The 15,077-nt window shown below is 33.1% G+C and overlaps 1 protein-coding gene across 5 annotated transcripts in view; it reads left to right on the top strand.

Annotated features, from left to right (window-relative positions):
- The window catches only part of LOC145258002 (G/T mismatch-specific thymine DNA glycosylase-like), a 335,515-nt gene that overhangs the window by 91,522 nt on the left and 228,916 nt on the right, over window positions 1–15,077 (top strand). The window lies entirely within an intron of this gene.

Here is a 15,077-nt window from a genome sequence, read left to right as displayed (position 1 = left end):
GACATCTGCTATTAGAAAGGAGGAGAGGCTGGAAATATGAGAATGATCTAGAACGGTGTTTGACTGGAATGGAGGATAATGTGGAAAAACAGTAGGAGTGGGGTTATTATGAGTTCAGTATTCATTAAAATAATTCAATGGAAGATTAACAAAAGATAACAGGAAAAATACATTAGTTGTTATTGCTGAATATTATATGAACAAGTGTGCACTCTTCGTCAAAAATGACAAGGAAAAATTGTTTCGCTAGTGTTTGCACTAATATTCATATAAAATAACATCTCAATCAGTTAAGTTAAAAAAATATAAAAATTTAAAAAAACCCGTCTCAAACTGGAAAGTTAAAAAGAAAAGAACAACTATCAATTAGTATAAGCAAAAGAAAAAAAATTGAAAGAAAACATCTCGTTATGGGAATAGAGTAAAGGATTTCTTTTTAAATTTATTTTCGGCGTTGGGGGTTGTCTTGACTTGCTATTTGCTTTCTCTCTTTCATTAAACACTCAAAACGGTTTCATCCAGCAGTTAATTACTTATTAACTTTTGCGTGACGGGATGGATATAGATGCAGATACGCAGTCTTTATTATAAAGTGTAGAGTAAAAAGAGTTTTACATTGTAAATTTAGTACTGTACTAGTTGAAATACCTGCCTACACTAGGTTAAAGGTCATAATTATGACCTTAAAAACTATACACATTTCTTGATATAGCTTTATTAAAGTGAATAATATATATAAATATATTCTTGCACAGAGAGTTTGTTAAAGATAAATATAAAGGGTATATATGAAACATGATGCATAAAGGAGTGAAAGTCAAATGTGTTACATGATAAGGGCTGTCCCCTTTTCATGTAAGTATAAAAATAGAAAGATTAGTTAAAATGAAAATGAAATAGCATAGGCGAAATTCGAACCTCGTAATCTAGGTTTAGAAATAGATTACGTGTGAGAATTTAAAAATGTAAAACAAACATTTGTTTAGAATATAGATAAATATTTCAAGGAAAGAATGTTCACTATCAAGTTTGTTATGAAATTTTAAATTGAAAGAATGCAGCTTATAAGATAATGTTTTTAACATATTGGATAAATAGGTTACTGAGAAATAGGAAAAGTTTTGGACACGTATGTCCAGAGCACGTGAAAGAAGGCACATGTTTTAACATATGTATGACGTCACGGAAAATAGAAAGTTCTAGGAATAGAGAAAAAACTTTAGAGTTAGTCAGTCAGTGAGAAAACTCTGAGAGAGACAGTCAGGCGTCTAGGAAGCGAGACGTCACTTCAAGAAAAAAATCTGAGACTGAATTCTTGGTGATGGAAACACGGCCGTGTGACGAAATAAACCATCAAGTGTTTTTTGTAAAGCTCGTCTTGTCTTATGATTCTTACAAAAAGGTAAAGTGGAATTGTATTATATATTTGTGTTATATGTCTTTACATACACGTCTCAATATCATCATGTCCGAACTGTCTGAACACTATCCCTTCACTCCAAGAGTTTCTTCTTCTACACAAGAAAGGAATGAACATTTTAATATATAAGAATCTCTTATAACAGGAACAATCTCTCTAAGTCTCTTACTAAAACTTCTCTCTCTCTCTCTGAGTACAACAAAAATCTCTATCTCTCTCTGAGACCTTCCAACATCCCTCTCTATAATAAGACTCTCTAAGACTATCCTCTCTTTGAAGAAGACCTCCTATATAACAGATGTAATTACTAAAAAGACTAGATTAATATTTCAACAATAAAGAACATGTATTGCCAGGGCAAAAAAAATGTAGGGAGAGATCCATGTATAATGTATAAACAAATGTGACTTGCATTTTGTGGTGAGATTATAGGAGCCGGTGTCCATTTGTGAAAATGTTTGCTTATTTGTAAAACGTTCTCAGAATGGCCTTCGAAAATTATATCTGGAGAGAAGGATTCAGGAAAGAGAAATAGGAAACGGTCACTAACGTGTTGGTGAGAAAATGTTTACGAATGGTCTAATCTTAACCTGCATGAACTGAGCAAAACCATTTTAGATAGAATTAAGCAATGTTAGTGTACTATCTGTTTAAGGCTAAAAAAGCAAGTGATAACATCTCAATACAATACACTCAAGATGAAAGACAACTACGTATAATTTTTGATGTGACATACTTTGCTATTGAAGAGTTACTGAAAGTGAAAACATTTTTACATGACATATGTCAGGATGACTAGAACTGAACTATTTCAGTTATCACATAAACCCTATCAAAATAATAACTAGCACGGCCTGTGGAAATTCCACAGGGGACTCATTCATATGTAATATGTTGATGTTGGAATTCTGTAGATGTTCAACATAAATGGAAACATTCTAGTATTATTGCAGCTCTTTTGTTAAAACTGCAAATGTATTTATCCAAGCTAACAGGGACATCCAGTGTAGCATGGTCATAAAGTACGCTTAAATATGATGTTTTAATTCTTGCAGATTTTGTATATATTATTATAGTTAATGTTCTATTGATTTTTATATATTACTAGCGGAGGGTACCCAGAGTTTCCCGGGTATTTGGAGGTGCGTGTGGTTTTGGGTAAATCAAAACACCTGGGTGCTTTGTCGGGATGGGGGGAGGGGTTAAAAAAGTTTTGGTAGGTAAGTATGAAAGATTGAACCAGAACCCCCGAGTCGAAGTTGGAAATTAAAGTGTGAAAAAAAAAAAGTGCAGCGTTAACCACTGGGCCACCACGAAATAGTAACGGAAATATAATTGAATTATTTAAGTATTACGAATTAGCAGGTGCCCATACTTAATGAGGTCAACTTTGACTGCGGGGCAGTATTTTATTTACTGTGGGCCAGGATTTTTTATTTTTTGTTTCCTCCAGATGTTGTGGGGAAAAAGTAAATAAATAAATAAAAATGAAAGGGGGATTGTCCAAATTGAATAGCAATTGTCTGATATAAGGAGAAACTCCACATTGATCAAACCTGATTGCTTTCGGACGTTACCGCCGATCGTGACCGGAAAATGCCGCCAGAATTAGTTTCACTTTTATTATACGAAAAAGCTTAATGCACATGCGGCGATCGAAAAATGTTAAATATTTATCTTTTCAAAGTCGAGCAAATTAAATACACACGCGACCGTTCATAACTCTCAGATATTATCATTTACACGTGATATAAAAAGTTTTAAGAAGAAATGAGCCGACCAAGAAGTCCCGCGAAAAAAGCCTTTTACAGACATACACAAAAAGCGAACATACATACATACATTTTCGCTTTTATATTTATAACTAGCAGGGGTACCCGGCATTTCTCGGGTGTTTGTAGGTGTGTGTGTTTTTGGATAAATGAAAAGAAACATCGTTGGTTGTTTTAAAAAAAAAAACGAAGCCTTGACATGTAGTTGGAAAATAGTAAAGTGTGAAAGAAAAGTGCGACCTGCAGATCGTAAGCAATAGCTATTCAGCAGTTAACATTTTCTGTGGGATAGTTTTTAATGAGGTCAATAACCAGGTTTGTTTGTTTTTACCAAACTTTGGGGAAAATCAGCTCCCTGTTTATTAGGGGTAGTGTCTCGTCTGGAAATGAAAGCAACCATCTGATATGACGATAAGCCGACATTGACCAAACGTTAAATCGCTTTCTAGAGACCACTGGCCGTAGGCCAGTGATTCGAATCAAGTTTCGCTTTTTTCTATACCGAAAAACGAATGCAACACGTGCCGATCCGAAAATGTTGAATATTTAACGTTTCAAAGTCTGGCAAATTAAATAGAGAGGCGACCTCCCTTGTTGTCGTAGATATTATCATTTAGATGTGATATAAAAAGTTTTAAAAATGAGTGACGGTCTCGAGAATCCGCCGGAAAAAAGCCTTTCGAAGGCATACACAAAAAGCGAACATACATACAGACACATTTTCGCTTTTATATATACAGAAGTTGCAATTTCAAAAAAAAAAAAAAAAATACATCCATATAACTTGGAAGTATCAGCTTGAATCAAAACTGAAACCAAAACTTATATATATATATAATACATAATATATATATATATATATATATATATATACAGTGATGATCATATTTATTGGCACGGTAAAATAAAAGTTAAATTTTGTCTAATAAATTCTAAAAAAGGGATTAAATTAAAGAAAATAACAAAGTATATTATGTATTTTTAACTGGCCTTTCCGATGCAGCAATCGGATTTTAGAAAAAAATAAATAACAAAGGAACAACAAACATAATTGCAAAAACCCTTGTTCAAAATTATTGGCACGATTTATTTAATAGTCAATTGTATAGCCTTTGGCCTTGATTACCTTCCTCAGTCGCTTTTCATAGTTTACAACCAAGTTGTTGCACTCTTCAGTAGTAATTTTAGCCCACTCTTCCTGACAATAATCCTCCAATTGAATAAGATTCTTAGGCTTCCTTTGCATTACCCTCAATTTTAATGTTCTCCATAAATTTTCAATTGGATTAAGGTCTGGGCTTTGTGATGGCCACTCCAAAACATTAATATGATTGTCCTCAAGCCATTTCTTAGTCAGTTTAGCCGAATGCTTTGGGTCATTATCTTGCATGAACCACCAACGACGACCAAGTGAGAGCTCTTTAGCAGAGTCTTTCAGGTTTTCATCCAATATTTTAACATAATCTTCCTTTTTTATGCTACCTGTGACCTTAACAAGTCGCCCTGGTCCAGAGGCAGCAAAGGATCCCCAAAACATCAAACTGCCTCCACCGTGCTTCACTGTGGGTATGGTGTTCTTAGGCAGGAAAGCTTCGCCAGATTTTCTGTAAATATAAGACACTTTATTATGGCCAAATAACTCTATTTTCGTTTCGTCAGTCCATAGAACACGTTTCCAGAATGCAACATCTTTATCAATATGACGTTTTGCAAAGGCTAGCCTTGCTTTCAGGTGCATAGGCTTCAATAAGGGAGTCTTTCTCGGACGACATGCTTTTAAACCAGCTCTCTTCAAAACTCTACCAACTGTATGTCGAGATACATTCACTCCAGAGGTGCTCTGTTCATCAACAATCTCCCCAACAGAGATCCTTGGGTTTTGTTTTACTTGTCGAACAATTTTCCGTTCATCTCTTGGGGAAAGAATCCTTTTTCTCCCTCTACCCTCTAAACTCATAACGTGGCCTTGCGATTTGAACTTGTTTATTATGGCTCTAACAGTGGATTTGGGAAGGTTTAGCTTCTTTGAAATCTTATCATAGCCCTCCCCATTGGTATGGCATGCTACAACAAGCTTCCTGACGTCTTCGCTGTGTTCCTTAGTTTTAACCATGGCGATTGAAAATTATAATTTAGTCACTTATAATAGTTTAAATAAATCGCTATCTAAAAATTATCTGAAAAAAATTATTCACTGAATTAGCGTTAAACAAGCATAATATGGCTATAAAAAAGTTCAGAAAGCACGTAAACCGGAAATTGATTGATATTATACTGATACTAAAAGAAAAACAAAGCCGTGCCAATAATTTTGAACAAGGGTTTTTTGCAATTATGTTTGTTGTTCCTTTGTTATTTATTTTTTCTAAAATCCGATTGCTGCATCGGAAAGGCCAGTTAAAAATACATAATATACTTTGTTATTTTCTTTAATTTAATCCCTTTTTTAGAATTTATTAGACAAAATTTAACTTTTATTTTACCGTGCCAATAAATATGATCATCACTGTATATAATATATTATATATATAATATATTATATATATAAACTTGAGTTCCTTCAGCTATAATCAAAACCGAAACTAAAACTATGGAGACTTCTTGGTAAAATTATTTATAAAATAATAGGTTACTGGAGTGCCATTAGCTATAATAGAAACTGAAACCAAAACTTGTGAAGAATCCGCGGTAAAATTATTTATTACAAGAAATGGAAGTCCACAAAAATTAAATGACATTCCCTCTGATGTAAGCATGACACACAAATTACATAACACACATGCTATTTTGTTTTATATATAGATGATGATGATGATAATAATAATAATAAACTGTTATAAGTTTGTGTAATTTCTTAGTTTTATTCATTTAATTTTTTTATGTAGTCTCTTCTGTATGTATACTTATTATTTGTAATCTGGAAACATAACTTTGGTAAGTTTTTTTTTTTTTTTTTTTTTTTTTGCATAGTGATTAATATGAGGTGAGTGAACCGACGATGTAATACGTTAAAAGTGATCCTAATTAAATCTTTGTCATATTTCTTTTACAATATTTTTGATCGAAAGATGAAGACTTTTAATGTAAGGAGGTGGCTAAGCAGCTAAAATATAAAAATTTTTTTTTTTTTTTTTCAATTTTTAATTATTAAATTTTCTTTTTTTATGAAATTTTCTTTTCTTTTTCTTTTAAGCATATACCAGTAATTGAACTCAACCATGTATGAAACAAACTTTTATACATCTGTTAATGGAGCTATGCTGATCAGTGAAATAAGGGAAATATCATTTTAGTTTATGTGCAAGATTTCCAATCATTTAAGTATGCGAAATTAGATGAAATAAGCAAAACTTTGTCAGTGAAAAACTCTTCTCATTTTTATGCATACGGATGCCTTCTCTATGTTCACTTATATACAACCCAAAAATACTGATTTGTGTTCAACTAATTATTAACAATAGGTATTTTGTTTGGTCATTATGTAATGGTGTCCAGGAACCAACACGTTGTAGCCTTAGTCGCAAAGCAGACAAAGAATAGAAATGAACTTAAACTCGCTTTTTATTTTATATGACATTTATTTCCTCATTCTCTCGTTACTGCTGTGACGTCCCTCACGTAATTGTTTTCTCAAATGTGTTCTCTTTCCATTTTATAGTTGTTTTCCATACAGTAACGTCATTTCACATGTATTTGCTTACGTGCGTCTGCACTCTTTTACAATTGAATGACCTTCAAAATATGTTGGTATGCCATAAAAACAAACTAAAACATTATTACATGTATGAGTTAAGAGGCATGAAAAAAAAACTTTTTTGTTTTGTCATAGGTAACTTTTATTTAAGTATTTCTCAGAATTATTAATGTGCTTGTATATCTTTTTAAAAAAAAACTTAAAGACACAAACTCCTGAAATGAGATTGTATTATTAAGTCATTTAAGGCAAATTAACTATTTTAGAAAGAGGAGGGAGGAATTTACACCAAACTCAATACTGGAAATTTGTGAAAAACAGCTCTAGGGAAACAAATTTTAATTATCTTTGCTTTAGTATAATAATAGTTAACGTGAAAATTGACTCTTGAGAATTGGAACCAAGCCGAATCGAGACAGAAGACCTTGCAGACATAAAGTGCTCAATATCCTTTCAGGTAGAGCTTACATAACAATATAATAAGTGTGACCTCTCTTAACACTTGACTACAGTTTTTATATATTAAATATATTAAAAAAAACATGTATATATAAAAGTTTTTATTTTATTTTATTTTTATTTATTTGCTTACTTAATTTTGATGATTGGATGATCGATGAGACAGCAGTAAAGTGTTCAGATAAGCACCATTTATTACTTACTATTGTTATCTTTACTTATATATAAAAAAAAACACTTTGTGTGTGTGTCTGTGTGAGTTCATTCCTTATGGACTGTGAAATGGCTGGGCTAATTTGTTTTTAAATTTCACATATATACTTTATGTATCTGTGAGTGTTCTTAGATAGGTTTTATATCAGAATGCCTCTGATAAGCATCGATAATCGAAAAATTTGATAAAAGAAGAAACAATCTGATTTTTAATAAAGTTAACGCACTTATACAGCCTAACATCACAAATGCATTTAAAAAAATTTTATCAGCACACAAGCAAAAGGGTTTGGCATATAAAATCAACAGTAGGTTCTTTGATAAGAGAGAAGCACATTCAAAATGAATGTTTCTGTTTAGAGCACAATTGAACCATGATACTTGACGTTTGCATTTTAAACTTTAATTCAAGCCATTATATAAAATAGTTTTATAAAATCAACAGTAGGTTCTCTACAATGCAATCTAGACTGCAATGTATTGTGGACTAAGACACTGTAGGAAGGTATGTGGAACTTCCTCCGGTGTAGCATGCTGGGTCCCTGACTAGAGCAGACAATCCATCAATTTAATTGAAAAATGATTGTTTCACCGATTTCAATGACAATAAAAGTATTGGAAGTGTAGAACATTTGTTGATTCTTATTCAACTCTGGGCAATGTCAGATCACTCTACTAATACATGCATACACACACACATTATATATATATATTTGAAAATTTTCCGGGTGATACAGAATTTTATAACGGCTAAATACAGACCAAAAAGCATAATGAATTTAAAAAATAAAAAATGAAAATAAAGGTTAGCTAACCAGGTTTCGTTCCTCCCTTATCAAAGCTAAATCGAGGAAAATACGATTTAAAACAAACAAAAAAAGTCATAAATATGGCGAGGGTAGGAAAAAAAAAAAAAAAAAACCAGAAATAAACGGGGGAAAAATTACATAGAGACTAAATCAAGTCATAGAAGACCTTCTTTTTGCTTGCAAAGAGGTCTCAAAGACTTAATAAAAAGGATCTCTAAAATTTTCAAATGATAGGGAGAATGCGACTTACTAAGGATCGTAAACATGTCAGCACTGAAATTCGTGGCACACGCATGGTTATTTATAAGATGGTCGCAAATTGCAGAACCATACGTATTACTCAGAACATCCGAGGGTGAAAAATTTGCATAACGAATCTTTGAAGGCACATACTGTTTCCAACAAAAATTTAATCTTTGCGATGTTCGCCCAACATAGTGCGCACTGCAACTACATTTAAATAAATAAATAATAGAATTATTATGGTGGGGGGAAAAGAACATCTTTGCGAATAGACGGCAACATAGGCCTAGTTGAAAAAACAACAAATCGGTCACTAGCCAAGGTAGACGTAGGTACACAGGACATCTGTTAGCTATAATTTTTTGGGGTTTATGAAAATTGGAAACTTTCTTATTGATAGTAGTTTCAGCAATATCCAAGGGGTAACCATTATTACAAAGGGTCTTAGTGATAAATTTGAGTTTGTCATCAAAATTAACTTCAGAACAAATCATCAAGGCCCTATGTGCTAAAGTTTTGATTAAATTATATTTTTGGTTTATAGGGCAAAAAGAGTCCCAACGTGTATAGAGACCCGTAAAAATCGGTTTACGATAAACAGAAGTAAGAAAACACGAGGATGTCTTGGACACAAAAACATCCAAAAACGGAAGAGTAAAATTTGTTTCCTTGTCTACCGTAAACTTAAGGGCTGGATGAACGTTATTAAGGGACACAAAAAAAGCATCCGTGTTTGTCTCATTGTCAAATAAGCAGAAAGTGTCATCAACATAATGAAAATAAATGTCTGGTTTGCATAAACCAGACAATAGACCCTCTTCATGAAAACCCACAAAGATATTAGCCAACGCTCGTCCCAATGGAGAACCCATAGCCACACCATCCGTCTGTCTATACATAATATCATTGAAACTGAATTCTACCGACATGGTGGCAAATTTCATCAATTATACAAAAATATTTTCTGGTATTTGGGGAGTCGGAAGTTTACTCCGATATAAAGCATCAGCACAAATATTAATAGTCTCTAACAATGGGATGCAAGTAAAAAGACTGGAAATATCGAAGGAACACATAAATTTGTCTGAATGAGTATAATTTTGTATAAAGTTAGCAAAGCTAAAAAAATCTTTAATACAATATGAACTATAAAGTTCCAAAACAGGTTCTAAAATAATTGTCAACCATTTTGCTAGCTTATGTTGACAAGACCCTATCATAGATAATGAGTCTCAACGGTACCCCCTCTTTATGGGGCTTAGGCAAACCATACAAACGAGAGCGAATAGAACCAGTAAGACGAATTAAATCAAAAATGAAAGTGGGAAGAACACCACTTTTGACCCATTTGACAAGTTGTTTTTGAAACTTGGTCTCGATAGAAACAGTAGAATCATGAGTATCTACCGGACCCAATTTAACAAATTTAGAGGTGTCCCCCAAAATAGTCAACATTTTATTGACATAATCCTGGTGATCCATAATGACAACGCCAGAACCTTTATTGGGTTTTGTGATGACTAAAGATTTATTATGGTGAAGTGCTTTGATTATACGATAATGTTCAATATATATACTCACACACACCGACTTATAAAAGTTTTAAGATTGCAATATTCAGATTTAGTTAGTATATTTTGGAGGCCGTGTAGGATAGTACTGCTGTCATAATGAATAAAGAAGATGAAAGTGCTTCTGTATTGTTAGCAGTGAAGGCTGTTTCTGTACATGGCATACTTAATTTTTTTTCGCTTGCTTGTATTATATCAACGTTGAATATATATATGTATTTGTGTGTTCATTTAATATATATATGAAGTGAAGTACTGAAATGTCAGATTGTGTAATACTGTAAACATAAAGTCCAAATAAACATTAGTATCAATATTTACAAGACGATCTCACCCAAGCAGATAAAGAAAGCTCAATATGCAAGATAGAGCAATAATAAATTATGTGGAATTACAGCAAAATTTATTGCTTTACAAAGGAGTACAAATAACTATTAAAGTTTTTTCCTTAATCCATGAATTTTTAATGAATGGCTCATCTCCTCAGAGAAAATGTTATTAGCAAAATAGATGAGGGTAATTATAAATTTTGCTTCTTAGCACATAAATTGTTAATTCTACATAATTTAACTCAGAATTTTTATTTTCTCTTTGTTTTAATTTTCTTATCATTTTGTTTTTGCTTGGGATGGGGCATTTTACCGGATGCCAAACATTCTCCCATTAGTTTAGTTACTCTGACCGAGAGATCTTTTTAAGATTCTAACCGTCCCTTTAAGTGCTATTGTTTGTATTTCTCTTGTATTTGGTTCACCGAGTATATTCGCCAGATAGTTATATATATATATATATATATGTGTGTGTGTGTGCTTTGTTTTCTCTCTTTCTCCATGTATAAATTATGAAAAACTATATATAAAGAAATTTAACCGTCTGCAAAATTTATGTTATTTGTATTCTGGTAACTAATTATTAGAAACATTAAACAAATACCAGAAATTTCTTTTATTTTCTTTCATAAAACGCTGAACACATTAATAAATTAATATCTTGGACGTGAGAATATTTATTTCTGCCTGTCCATTTTTGTATAAAAGGAAAAATTAATTATACAAACCATTTCTGAAGTAGAATACTGGTGTTAGCATATGAAAGAGTTGCACTTTTAAGACGTCGCTTTGTAGTGATGCGCGCTACTCGTATATTTGGTAACAATTGAGGCGGAGGGGCGTGGTAATGGTGTAACTTTCCGGAAAAAAAAAGAAAGAAAGAAAAATATTACCATTTCCATAAAAGCTGTAAATGCATGCGATTTATGCATTATATCATAACTAAAAGAATATGCGTGTTGGGATGGGTAAAATGAATTCCTCAAACTAAATAGCTTTCCACCACTTTTATGTCTTTCAAAGATTAAAACCAAGATGCTATAATACTAAACCTTATGTCCAAAATCCTTATTCTAATTTTGATTAAAATCCATTATATAATTTCGATTCTAGAATTTTCTGAAATTTAAAACTAAAATTTAAACGAATTTTCAAATGAGAGGTCGTGTTTATATTATATCTTTCTAAAAACACTTTAAATACTCTAAAGAAACTGAAATTTCGGGAATATTCATAAAGTGATGTCTAATACCGTTTGTTAAAATTTCAAAAAAATCGAAGGGATCTTAATTTTTATGAAAGGCTTCCACTCTTTTTTATCCACTTTGCATGAAACTAAATTAAACTAAATATAGCTCACATTACCCACCTTACACTTAGCAGCTCTATTGCTAAATTCATAATCCTGGAAAAAGAGTAGCACCCTCTCCTACACATGGGTATAGTCGATAATGAAAAGAGTATCTTTGGGTCGCCCTTGATTATGGTTGACCACTTTACTTCGTCAAATTCGTAGAAACTACATCTAAATGTTCCATCCCTCCATATACATGCGCAGTCATGTTTCATCCCTCCATATACATGCGCAGTCATGTTTCATCCCTCCATATACATGCGCAGTCATGTTTCATCCCTCCATATACATGCACACGTCATGTTTCATCCCTCCATATACGTGCACACGTCATGTTTCATCCCTCCATATACGTGCACACGTCATGTTTCATCCCTCCATATACGTGCACACGTCATGTTTCATCCCTCCATATACGTGCACACGTCATGTTTCATCCCTCCATATACGTGCACACGTCATGTTTCATCCCTCCATATACGTGCACACGTCATGTTTCATCCCTCCATATACATGCACACGTCATGTTTCATCCCTCCATATACGTGCACACGTCATGTTTCATCCCTCCATATACGTGCACACGTCATGTTTCATCCCTCCATATACGTGCACACGTCATGTTTCATCCCTCCATATACGTGCACACGTCATGTTTCATCCCTCCATATACGTGCACACGTCATGTTTCATCCCTCCATATACGTGCACGCGTCATGTTTCATCCCTCCATATACATGCACACATCATGTTCCTGTTATTAAGACAAAGTATTCTGTATGTACTTGCCTCCCCACAAGAGCAGTATTAAACACAAGATCAGTTTTGCATATGAAGAATCCAGCTTTCTCAAAAGAGTTGCTTTGGATTGGGACGAAAAATTGTGTCAGACTTGAATGATTTCTCCTTGAATATTTTTCATGACTTTAAAAATAATTTTATATCTCATCATTATAAATATTTTTGTTATTAAAATTGTGTAATAATTGTAAATATTCGAAATATTAACTAAATATATATAAAAATATTTTTCTCATAGAAATGTATTATTCAATCACATTCTAAAGTTCTTCGCAATATGATTCTTTACGCTTTTTATTTAAATCTGTATTTTATGACATCTCTGATAAACAACTTAATATATCTCGCATAAAAAATATGTCAGACGAATTTTGAAAGTTGGACATAAATAGCATTTATGCTTATAAATCAAACTTTGATTTTAACTAGCCAATTTTTTTTGTTCTTGTTGTACCATGTTATTGGCAATAAACTAATGTACTTGCCTATATTTTATTTAAAAAAGAAATACTTAATCTGGTTCAGCAGTGTGCTAATATGGAGGCATTTTAAGTAAACTTATAAAGAAAAATTAGCTAAGGGGAATAACTCTTATTCTTCTAGTAAAAGTTAACATTCTTTATTTTTGTTTTTTTTTTACATTAGATATTGAGCATAACAAAACTTGTTAAGTTATAAAACATAAAAAAAAAATTGAATGTTATGGATGCTAAACAACACCAAGTCGATACATTTAATACATTACATGAAAATTTCATCATGGCAAAAACCTAAAAATGTGTTTTTATTATCTAATATTTCAGTAGTACTATTTTATGTAAAAAAATGGGTATTGAATATTGTATAATATAAAGATATTAAAATTGGTTTTATATATTTTTTAAGACAAGTTTATGCATGCATGTATGTAGTAGGTCATGTCATATGCTACTGATACCATGTAAGCCAGTACTACCTGCTTCATGGTTAGGTCACTGGCGACTTAGCTGGTTCCCCCACCAGACTTCTTGGTGAGAAGGACGGCTAGTCTCCCTGAAGGATTAAAAACAAGACCTTCCAAAGGGCGAATGAATCCTTTTTCTGGGTCAACGGCCAACTAGCACCATGTATATTTGTGCGTGTGTGTTGGGGTGAAGAGGACTCCCATAAGCCATGGTGAAGGCAACCTTTCTAGGAGAAGCAAATCTCTGATTTAAAAAACCATAAAGTGGGAGACCAGTACCCGCATTAAGCTGGTCTGCAGTTTAATTTGTTGCTGGCTATCTTGCTCTTGCTTGTTCTCAACATTTTGAACCGAGAGAGAGACTTAGCTGTCGTATAAAGCTATAACTCTGTAACATCATCTTTGTATAGATACTCCCTCAGGCATTTGGGCTCATGTATTTTAAGTGTCTGAGGGAGTGGCACTCGTCTGACAAGACGTTGCAATCATCAGTAGAAATGGGACAAAAATAGATGGTCACATTCAATGCTGCCAAAACTAAACTTGTTTCCTTCAATAACTACAAGAAACCTTCCCTACCACCAATAGCAATGACCACAGACTCTTTATCTGAAAGTGCATCTTTAAACTCCTCAGAAACATGAGTTGGAACAATTACATTGAGAGTATTGCCAGGACTGCTGTGAAAAAGGTAGGTTTTCTCTACCGTGCTAGAAAACTACTAACACCTGAAAGTATCCTGTACCTCTATAAGGCCACCATTCGCCCATGTATGGAGTATTGTTGTCATATTTTGGCTGGTGCATCTGCTACTAGTCTTTCACTCCTAGACAAGGTTCAAAAGAGAGTCACCAACCTGATAGATCCTGAATTGTCATCTAAGCTTCAGCCTCTGTCCCATCGACGAAATGTAGCATCCCTCTGCCTTTTCTACAAGTACTTTAATGGTGAATGCTCCGACGAACTGCAAGCACTTGTACCCACGTAAATACCCCTGACAAGCAGCAAAATCCCACCCCTTCAAAGTTGAGATCTCTATATTTAAGAGAGCCTTTTACTCCAGTAGTTTCTTCCCCCAGAACTGCTAGACTTTGGAATTCCCTTCCGGGTCCCTGCTTCCCCAACTGTACTGACATGCAGAAGTTCAAGTGTAACGTGAACCAACATCTTGCTGCCCAACTCCCCACATAGTACTCCTGTAGCTTATGTCCCTGATAGTAGCCCCCCTACATCAAAGTGGCAATGTGCCTTGTTTGGGATGAAAATGTAATAAAAAAATGAATTAATATTTATTTACAAATAATCGAATATTTGTTGAAATTAAAATTACGATAGCATAAAATAAGTGAATGTTTAAAAAAAATTCTAATAGAAAAAATATCAAATTAAATCCACTAATATGCAGTTCGATTTCTTTGTATATAATTCTGTCGTTTTAATTATTAATATTTGAAAAACAAAGTATAATT

This window comes from Euprymna scolopes, chromosome 1 (genome assembly GCF_053919585.1).
Source record: "Euprymna scolopes isolate OS-2025 chromosome 1, ASM5391958v1, whole genome shotgun sequence".
In the NCBI taxonomy this organism is placed as follows: Eukaryota; Metazoa; Mollusca; class Cephalopoda; order Sepiida; family Sepiolidae; genus Euprymna; species Euprymna scolopes.
Note: the sequence above shows the minus strand (reverse complement) of the source record. Positions and strands in the feature narration are given on the sequence as shown.